This window comes from Pogona vitticeps, chromosome 5, assembly GCF_051106095.1.
Source record: "Pogona vitticeps strain Pit_001003342236 chromosome 5, PviZW2.1, whole genome shotgun sequence".
Taxonomy (NCBI): domain Eukaryota; kingdom Metazoa; phylum Chordata; class Lepidosauria; order Squamata; family Agamidae; genus Pogona; species Pogona vitticeps.
Window position 1 is genome coordinate 193,332,501 of NC_135787.1, and position 8,507 is coordinate 193,341,007.

Sequence of the window (8,507 nt, forward strand, 5' to 3'; positions counted from 1 at the left end):
GACCCCATTTCTCTGATTCTATTTCCAGACTTCCCGTTTCTTTAAAACCCACAACCCGAACTGCTGCAGGTGCAGGAAATCCCATTGCGTTTCGATTCAAATGTCATTTGTAGGGAAGAGAGGGCGTATACTGGGAACTCACAAAAGACTTCAAATAAGGTTAAGGGCCGGCTGTCTCCCCCCAGCAAGATGTCGGCCGCTTCCTTCGGGTTTCGGGAGGAGAGACTGCCTGGACTGTGATCCACAGCCTGCCGCTGAGCCCCCAAAATGGAAAGCCAAGTCCTTCATCCCCAGTCAGAAGAAACAGGGTCCCCCGCAGACCTCCAAGAAAAGAGGAGGAACGCAACCCTGCAGGGGCCACGATCCAGAGGGAAAAGGTCATCGGCTTCCCTTCTCCATAGATTAGTAGCACTGTTGAGATTCAGCAATAAGGAGGTTTTGAGTTCAGAGACCTAAAAGTTACACGTCTCTGAACAGTCAATGACTCTGCTGTAGGCAGGCACATGGATCATCCAGCCACCGTCTTCTCCTTGCTTGAGTGAGATCCCTTCTCAATCTGTCCGCCCCCCCCCCCAATTTTGCACCTGACCCTATAGTGGTACCTCAACTTGCAAACTTAATCCTTTTTGGAACGTCGTTTGTATGTCGAAAAGTTCATAAGTCGAAGTACCATTTTCCATTGAAATGCATGGGAACGGAATTAATCCGTTCCAGCATTTCAAAAAATTACCTTCAGAGGTCTCAAAGGGCTTTCCGCCTGACATCGGAGGAAGCCGTTTGAGAGCTCTGAAGGCAAAAAGGCAGGGAGAAAGGCCGGGAAATTCAGATTTCCAACCCTTCCTCCCTGGCTTTTTGCCTTCGGAGGTCTCAAAGGGCTTCCTCCGATGTCGGGGGGGGGGAGCCCTTTGAGACCTCCGAAGGCGACGAATGGCTCCGTTCCCAAAAAATGACATTGACTTGCAAACAGAGCCTCGACCTCGTTCGCACGTCGATGCCAATTTTTGCAAACGGAGCCGTTCGTAAATCGAAAGTTCGTATGTAGGGCGATTGTAAGTGGAGAGTGGACTGTAATAATCATGTGCCCCCCAAAGTCAGTTCTGACTCTTGGTGACCCCTTTTTAGAGTTTTCCAGGTAGAGAAGACTCAGAAATGGCTGACCGTTCTCTTCTTCTGGGGTTGCCCTGGGACTGTGTGCAGCTTGCCCAAGGTCACCCAGACTGGCTCGACTCCCAGGAGGCCCCAGTGAGGAATCGAACTCCCAACCTCTGGTTCCACAGCCAGAAATCTAAATCACTGAGCTATCCAGCCAGTTTGATCCTATATATGAGCATAGGCAACCTAATGCAAATTGATCTCCTTTTTTTTTGTCCTGTGTCTGTGCATTTTTCCCTATGGGATTCTGCCCATAATTGTATTTATCTATTTTATTGATTTATTAAACTTTGATACTGCCCATTTAGCTGGCAAGGCTGCTCCAGACAGTTCACAACATAATAACAGATACTTTAAAACAGCGATCCCCGACCTTTTTAGCCCCACGGACCGGCTGGGGAAGGCAGGGCACCCCCCTGCTCGTGCATATGCGCAAAGGGTGGTGCAGCACTCATGTGGGTGCTCATGCGCTCATGCGCAAAGGGCGGTGAGGTGCTCGGGGGCACTCGTTCGCATGCACGAAGGGGTGGTGGAGCACTCATGTGGCTGCAGGTGCACACGAACAAGTGCAAACAGTCTGCGCAGGGGGAGTCCGTGCAGGGGAGAGGTATGTCTCCATGGCCTGATCCAGCTCAGGCCACGGACCAGCACCGGACCACGGACCAGAGGTTGGGGATCTCTGCTTTAAAGCACTACACGTAACAACTATATGATACCAAAATTAGACATCAATCCACGTACATATAAAGCAACATAACATGAATTAAGAATAATTTAAAAGTCAAGGTGGCAGAATGGGTAATATAAATGCTGAAACCACACTGTGCTATGCTGATGTAAGCTCCGGGAAAGCCCGTCTGAACAGCCATGTTTTCAAAGGTTGTTTGAAGATTCCCAGTGAAGGGTCCAGGCAAATTTCGTTGACTGCCACTTACTATCCGCAGGCAGGCGCACTGGGGTGTAGCGGTTGTGCCATAGCGTAGCATGAGTTATGCTAGTCTATCGCTGTGCCGCTATGGCCCTGTGGGAAAAATCCCTGCAGACATCCTGGCTCTTTCATGATGCGATTAGTGGCATGTGACACTTTTGATCAGGTCCCCAAAGGTGCATCTCTTCCTCATGATCTTACAAGGCCTGTTCCTTGAGCCCTGAAAGCTGACTGGGCCATAGCTGGCTTTCTTACAAAGAAGACCGAATCACAGATGCCAACTGGCACATCCCACCGGCAGCCTCGTCATGGTCTGAAGGGTGGCCAGACTTACAAATCATTCAGTTTCAGAGAGGACCACAGCCACCAGATCTCAATGATAACAGGATTCTCTCCCAGCCAGACCAAAAAACCCTCGGAAGGATGGGACCTCTTATTCCTTGTTTTCAGGCCTGCTCCAAATTGACACATCATCATCATCATCCTCTTCTCTCTGACTAACAGCCAACCTTTTTTTGGCCAAAGTTGTTAAAAGCCATTAAATCTTCTTTTTTATTGCCGCCGCTCCTTCCGCCACCCGGCAGATCGTTTTCCGTGTGACATTTTTATCAAGAGGTTCTGGTACATCTGTGTCGGAGAGGGGAGGGTTAGGCAAGAAAGAACAGACTGGGTCAGCCCAGCAGAAGGATCGATATTTAAATCGCCGCTAATTTATTTGCACGCCCTTATTAGCAGCCGGTTTCCATTTGCCATCGCAAGGGCAGCGCCAAAGGCATAAGCCGATAATGGGCCCGTCGCTCGGCAAAAGCAGGGATAAGGCTTCCAGTCCATTATGGGATGAATTAAATGGCATTCAAGAGAGTCACTTTCTCTCTCTCGAGCTTCGATACGGGCGCTTGTGCGGAGAAATGCCAAGGGGCGGGGGGGGAATAGCCTCACCCGTCCTTCTTCATGTAGAACAGCTGGTTTTGCACAAAAGGCTTCTGGCCCTCCTTGAGAATAAACCAGAGTTTGAGGATGTCGCTTTGTTCCAGACTACGCCTCCCAGAATCCCCCAGCTGACGTAGCCATGGCTGAAGCAAAGTTTGGAAAAGTTGCATTTGGGAGTTATAGCGCTCAGCAGCTTTGCTGTAGGTGCACGGTGGGCAGGAGAGAGGAAATTGCATCAACCCCCTGGACAGAGCTTAAGAAAAGTTCCTTTTTTGATGATAAAACCTTTCCAGAATCCTAGGGCATGGTTCCCAGCCTTGGGTCACCGCGGTGTTCTTGGACTGCAATTCCCAGAAGCCTTTGCCGCCAGCGGTGAATGGGTTTGGGCCACATTGTCTTCCTTCCTTCCTTCCTTCCTTCCTTCCTTCCTTCCTTCCTTCCTTCCTTCCTTCGTATCGGAGCGTTGCACAAGAATTATGAGCGTATACGAAATGTGGTTGTTGTGTGTCATCAGGTCACCTTAAATGTATTCCGTCCCTACTAATGAGCGATCTCTAAAATTGTCTTTTCTCAAGTGCCCTGCTGATCTCCTGCAGACGCAAGCCTGTGGTTTCCTTTAGCGAGTTGGTCCATCTCGTATTATTGGGTCTTCCTCTTGTCCTGCTGCCTTCCACCTTTCCCAGCATGATCGTCTTTTCCCGGGAATCCTGCTTTCTCATGATGTGTCCAAAGTAGAACAGCCCGAATTTCAACATTTTTTTTTGCCCCCAGAGAGAGATCAGACTTGTGATCTCTACTTATATGAAAGACAGCTAAGGTGAAAAAAATGTTAAGAATAACTAGACTATTTTTGACCAGAAGCAGACTAGTTAAAGAGCATTATTTCAGCCGTTTGCTGATCTTCTTTTGTACACAGGATGGAGCATCAATTGTATGCACATAAGTGCTGCATGATTTGAATTTCTCCACAGTCACAGAGAAATTGTCCTTTGTACAAGTAGACTCATTTTGCTTGGTTATTCTTAGATCTTCCTGCTTCATTTCAAAGCCTATGAAGTGATGTCCAGAGGGTCCAGATAGAGGTGTCTCCTTGGGGGCGGGGGAAATGCTAGGCCATACCAGTTTGGGTGAGGTGCAGGGTCACCTGGAGTGTGTACGGCTGATAGGATGATGCACCCTGCGTCAGGGTGCATCATCCTGTATGCATGGCCATTCCAGAGCACTATCAGCAGGACAGACTGGAAAACCACTTTGGAACAGAATGCGCGGGAGGGTGGTCACCCAAACTCTGTGTCTCCTTGACATTGCTCTGCCCTGTCCAGTATAGTCAGCTGTTTGCCAGGATCTCTGCTGGAGATCCGTTGATGCTTTTTACTGGATATACTTGGGAGTAAATCTGAGCCTTGTAGGCAGAGCCAATGGCTTGCCCCTGAGGTAAGGTTCATTCCTTGGGGAGCAGAATCTTTTGAGTTCCTTAGACAAGAGAGCAAGCCGCCTGGGACAGAATGAATCACAGCCTCTTGTCTTTCAAAGACCTTCTTCACCCTAAAGACTGAGGTGTCACCTCCTATTGTTGTCCTCCCCTGACAGACTTTCCCTGCCAACAGTTATAAACTCCCCCCACAGACACAGACACTCCAGTGAAGAGTGCTTGGGCACACGAAAGCTTGTGAACAATAAAAATCTAGTTAGTCTTTAAGGTGCTGCAAGACTTCTGGTTTCTGTTCCCCTTACATGTGCAACTCAAGAACACTTCTGTAGAGTCTTGTGAAGTGCACATGACATATGTCACAAGGAACTTGTACTGAGATCGAAGTGACATAGACAGAAGAATAACTGAGTGGGCCCAAGTACTTCTTCGTAGTCTCTCTTCTGAGTAAATTTAAATTGTAAAAGAATGTGTTACATGTGTCCTTTGCCTTTGGACCGAGTGGCGCTCAAGGTGGCTATTACGTCCCTCGCATCCCTGAGTTATCTGGTGGGGTTGTGTCCTCTTCCAGATCCGTGTGTCCTACCGATGGACGAGGGCTCCTGCCTGAGGTACACAGTGCTCTGGTATTACCACCAGGAGGACAACAACTGCCGGCCATTTATCTTCGGTGGTTGCGGTGGGAACGCCAACCAATTTCCCTCCAAGCGGAAGTGTGAGTGGTGGTGCAAGAGAACGGCAGGTGAGGACGAGCAGGAGACTCCAGAGGTACGCTGACCCTTTTCATGGTCCCTGAGGTCCTGCCTCGGAGGCTCAGAATACAGCGGTAAGCCTTCTGTATTGAATTAGGCTTTGGGGTATGGGTGGATGTCAGAGTTTGGTGTGAGGAAACTAAAGGTAGCCCTTACTTAATAATAATACCTTCCACCCATTACATAATGGGGGGAAATGTTTCAGTCAGGAACCTACAGAGCAGATTGAACTTCATTCTCCCCTATCCCTTATTTGTTTGTTTACCTCAGCTGTAACTAGTTTGTTTCAATACATTCACTCACAGACTCTGGTAAATTAGATAGAATAAAAGGCTTCTGTTTACTCACAGTTCTTCATATATATGTTCATATACAGTTCATATATGTGTGTGTGTATATATGTGTATACAGACACACACATAGAGAGGAAATGTTAATTTGTTACATTACTGAGCTTAACTGGTTGATTTGCTTCATTACTGACTAACTGTCCGTTCACATAGCTGACAGAACGCACACTCTTAACTGTTTACGTCTGACACCATCACTCTAATGGAATGCTAACTTAATCCTGACTGACTGTAAAAAGTCTGGAAAAGAATCTGAGATCGAGAAGGGATGATTGGCTGTTACTGGGTTGACTGACACTCACAGCTGCTCCCTCCAAGCCCAAACTTCTCAAAGGCATCCTATGAGGGTGCGATGCATTCGAGGGAGCGATGCATTCAACATCTTTGGCCCCCAAATGTAACTCCAAGCTCGGAGCCTAAACTAAGATGAGCCACAGAGCAGTCTTTCGGCAGAGGGGAGTCACCCCTATTCATGCCAGTAACTCAAGCTTGAAGCCATTCAGTCCCAGCGAAACCTTCACTCGTCCATTCTGTCGTGAGCTTTCATTCTGCGCTGCTCAGTGAGCCGCACTTTGTGAAATCAAAGGCACCAGAGTGAATCATAGGGGAAAGCAGCATCGGGGTCAGATGTAGGACAGGTCACAACCCACAGGACCCAGGCAGCTTCTGCATCCCAGTGGCCGCTCCTTTGTCAATGAGAGGACTGCAGAAGGAATCATGCCGTGGGTGAGAAGGAAAAGATAATAGAATCCTACCATAACAGAGTTGGAAGGGGCTTCAAAGGGCCATCCAGTCCAACCCCCAGCTCAAAGCGGCAATCCAAACCAAAGGAGATCGGATAGGGGGTGGTCCCGTTTTCTTACCTCCTCCCAAGATCATGGGTTCCATTGTCATACTGCTATAACAGTTAAAAAGTTTGCTGAGTTGATGAAGGTAAGGACGAGCTGGGTTTAGGAAAAAGGGTACCAGCCTTGTCTCTTCGGCAGACCTCTTGTCCACTACGAATCCACCTTGATCCTTGTTTCATACTCTCAAAACCACAGGTGATTCCTGGAGCATCTTACTGCAATGTGGATCCCACAAAGCGAGTTAAATATCGTGTGTTTCTCTTGTTTCTCCTGAATCTCAGTCCTTGTTATTCAAGTTGGACCTTGAATGATCCCACCAGCTGAAGGGGGCCAAAACAAGAAAAACAGTGTACGTCTCTCTTCCCAAATCCCCTTCTTTATCTGATTCTTTCTTTGTTTTGTTTTGTTTTTCCCTTTGCATCTGGAAATCTATCCAGGGAGGTAACTGCTTCAAGAGCAAAGAGGTGGTGCTGAAAAGAGGCAGAATCCGGCCATCTCCAAGACTGTACAGAAGGCAAATAAAAGCTGGAATTTGTGGTGGGGTTGGGACTTACCTGTTCTGTGAACAAAGGAATTTAGCCTATGTGAAAATAAATTTGCTGGAAAAGGGGGGTGTCTTGGCTTTACTTGATTTATTGTCAAACCACAAGTCAAGGGATTCTTACATGAAATCCAAAATTTTTCAACTTTAGCGATATTGAGTCGCTCAGGATTCTCTCTTTCTATCCAACAAAGGGCTGCCAGCCACTCATAGAATTTTCCATTGGGTTTTGTCAAAGCAAGTGGCTGGTTGTCTCACAGGTTTAGGTCTCTGACTGCAGTGCCAGAGGTTGGGGGTTCGATTCCTCCCTGGGCCTCCCTGGGAGAAGAGCCAGCCTGGGTGGCCTTGGGACAGCGGCAGAGTCCCAAGAGAAGGGGAGTAGCTCTCCCTCAAAAACCCTGGAAAGGGTCACCTTTTAGAACTGACACGATGGCACACAATTATTATTTGTCAAAGCCATGCGAAGCTTGACATTACATAAGAACAGAAGAACATACAAAGAGTCCTGTGCTGGATCAGGCCAAGGGCCCATCTAAAGTCCAGCTCCCTGTGTCTCACCGTGGCCCCACCAGATGCCGCTGGGAGCACACGAGACAACTCGATACCTGTCTCCTGATTCCCCTTTTTGCGTTACCATCCTTTTAAGCCTGGAGATGATACATCCCCATCATGGCTTATAACCTGTGATGGACTTTTCCTCCAGGAATCTGGCCAGTCTCCTTTGAAAAGCCTCTAGGCCAGAGGCCATCCCCACATCTTGTGGCAAGGAGTTCCACAGACTAACAACACGCTGGGTCAAGAAATCTTTACCTTTAGTCTGTTCTCACTCTCCCAACCCTCCATTGAAGTGGATGTCCCCTGGTTCTGGTATTGTGTGTGAGAGAGAAGAGCTTCCCTCTATCCACCTTATCCATCCCCTTTATAATTTTATATGTCTCAATGAGGTCCCCCTTCAGGCGCCTTTTCTTTAGACTAAAGAGCCCCAAACACTGTGTAGCCTTTCCTTGTCAGGGAGGTGTCCCAGCCCAGTCATCATTTGAGTCGCTCTCTTCTGCCTCTTTTCCAGTTCCACAATGTCTTTTTTGAGGTGCAGCGACCAGAACTGTATGCAATACTCAGGTACCAGTGTTTTGTACAATGGCATTATAACATTTGCTGTTTTATTTCCAACCCCCTTTAAAAATGATCCCTAGCATGCAACTGGCCTTCTTCACTAACACCGCACACTGGGTGTTTGTGAAGTTGACCCTTTCATTGAGCTGTCCACCAGCGCACCAAGATTTCTTTCCTGATCCATCATGGACAGCTCAGAACCCATAAGCTGATACCTAAAGTTTTGAAATTTTCCCCCCAATGCACATTACTTTATATTTTCTTATATTGAAACACATTTGCCATTTCCACCCATTCTCCCAGTTTGGAGAGATCCTTCTGGAGCTCTTCACCATCCCTTCTGGTCTTCACCAACCGGAAAAAAAATTTCATGTCCTCTGCAAACTTGGCCACCCCACGGCTTATCCCTGTGTCCAGGTCATTGACGATGGGTTTAATACATCTCCAGCTTAATTTAAAGTTTG

The 8,507-nt window shown here is 47.8% G+C and overlaps 1 protein-coding gene across 1 annotated transcript in view; it reads left to right on the forward strand.

Moving 5' to 3' along the window:
- The window catches only part of LOC110082618 (uncharacterized), a 113,959-nt gene extending 106,961 nt beyond the window's left edge, over positions 1 to 6,998 (forward strand). Inside the window, exons 52-53 of the mRNA XM_073002465.2 lie at positions 5,011 to 5,181; positions 6,827 to 6,998. The gene's annotated coding sequence lies outside the window, so the exon portion shown is untranslated. The remainder of the gene's footprint in view (positions 1 to 5,010; positions 5,182 to 6,826) is intronic.
- Positions 6,999 to 8,507: the final 1,509 nt, after the last annotated feature.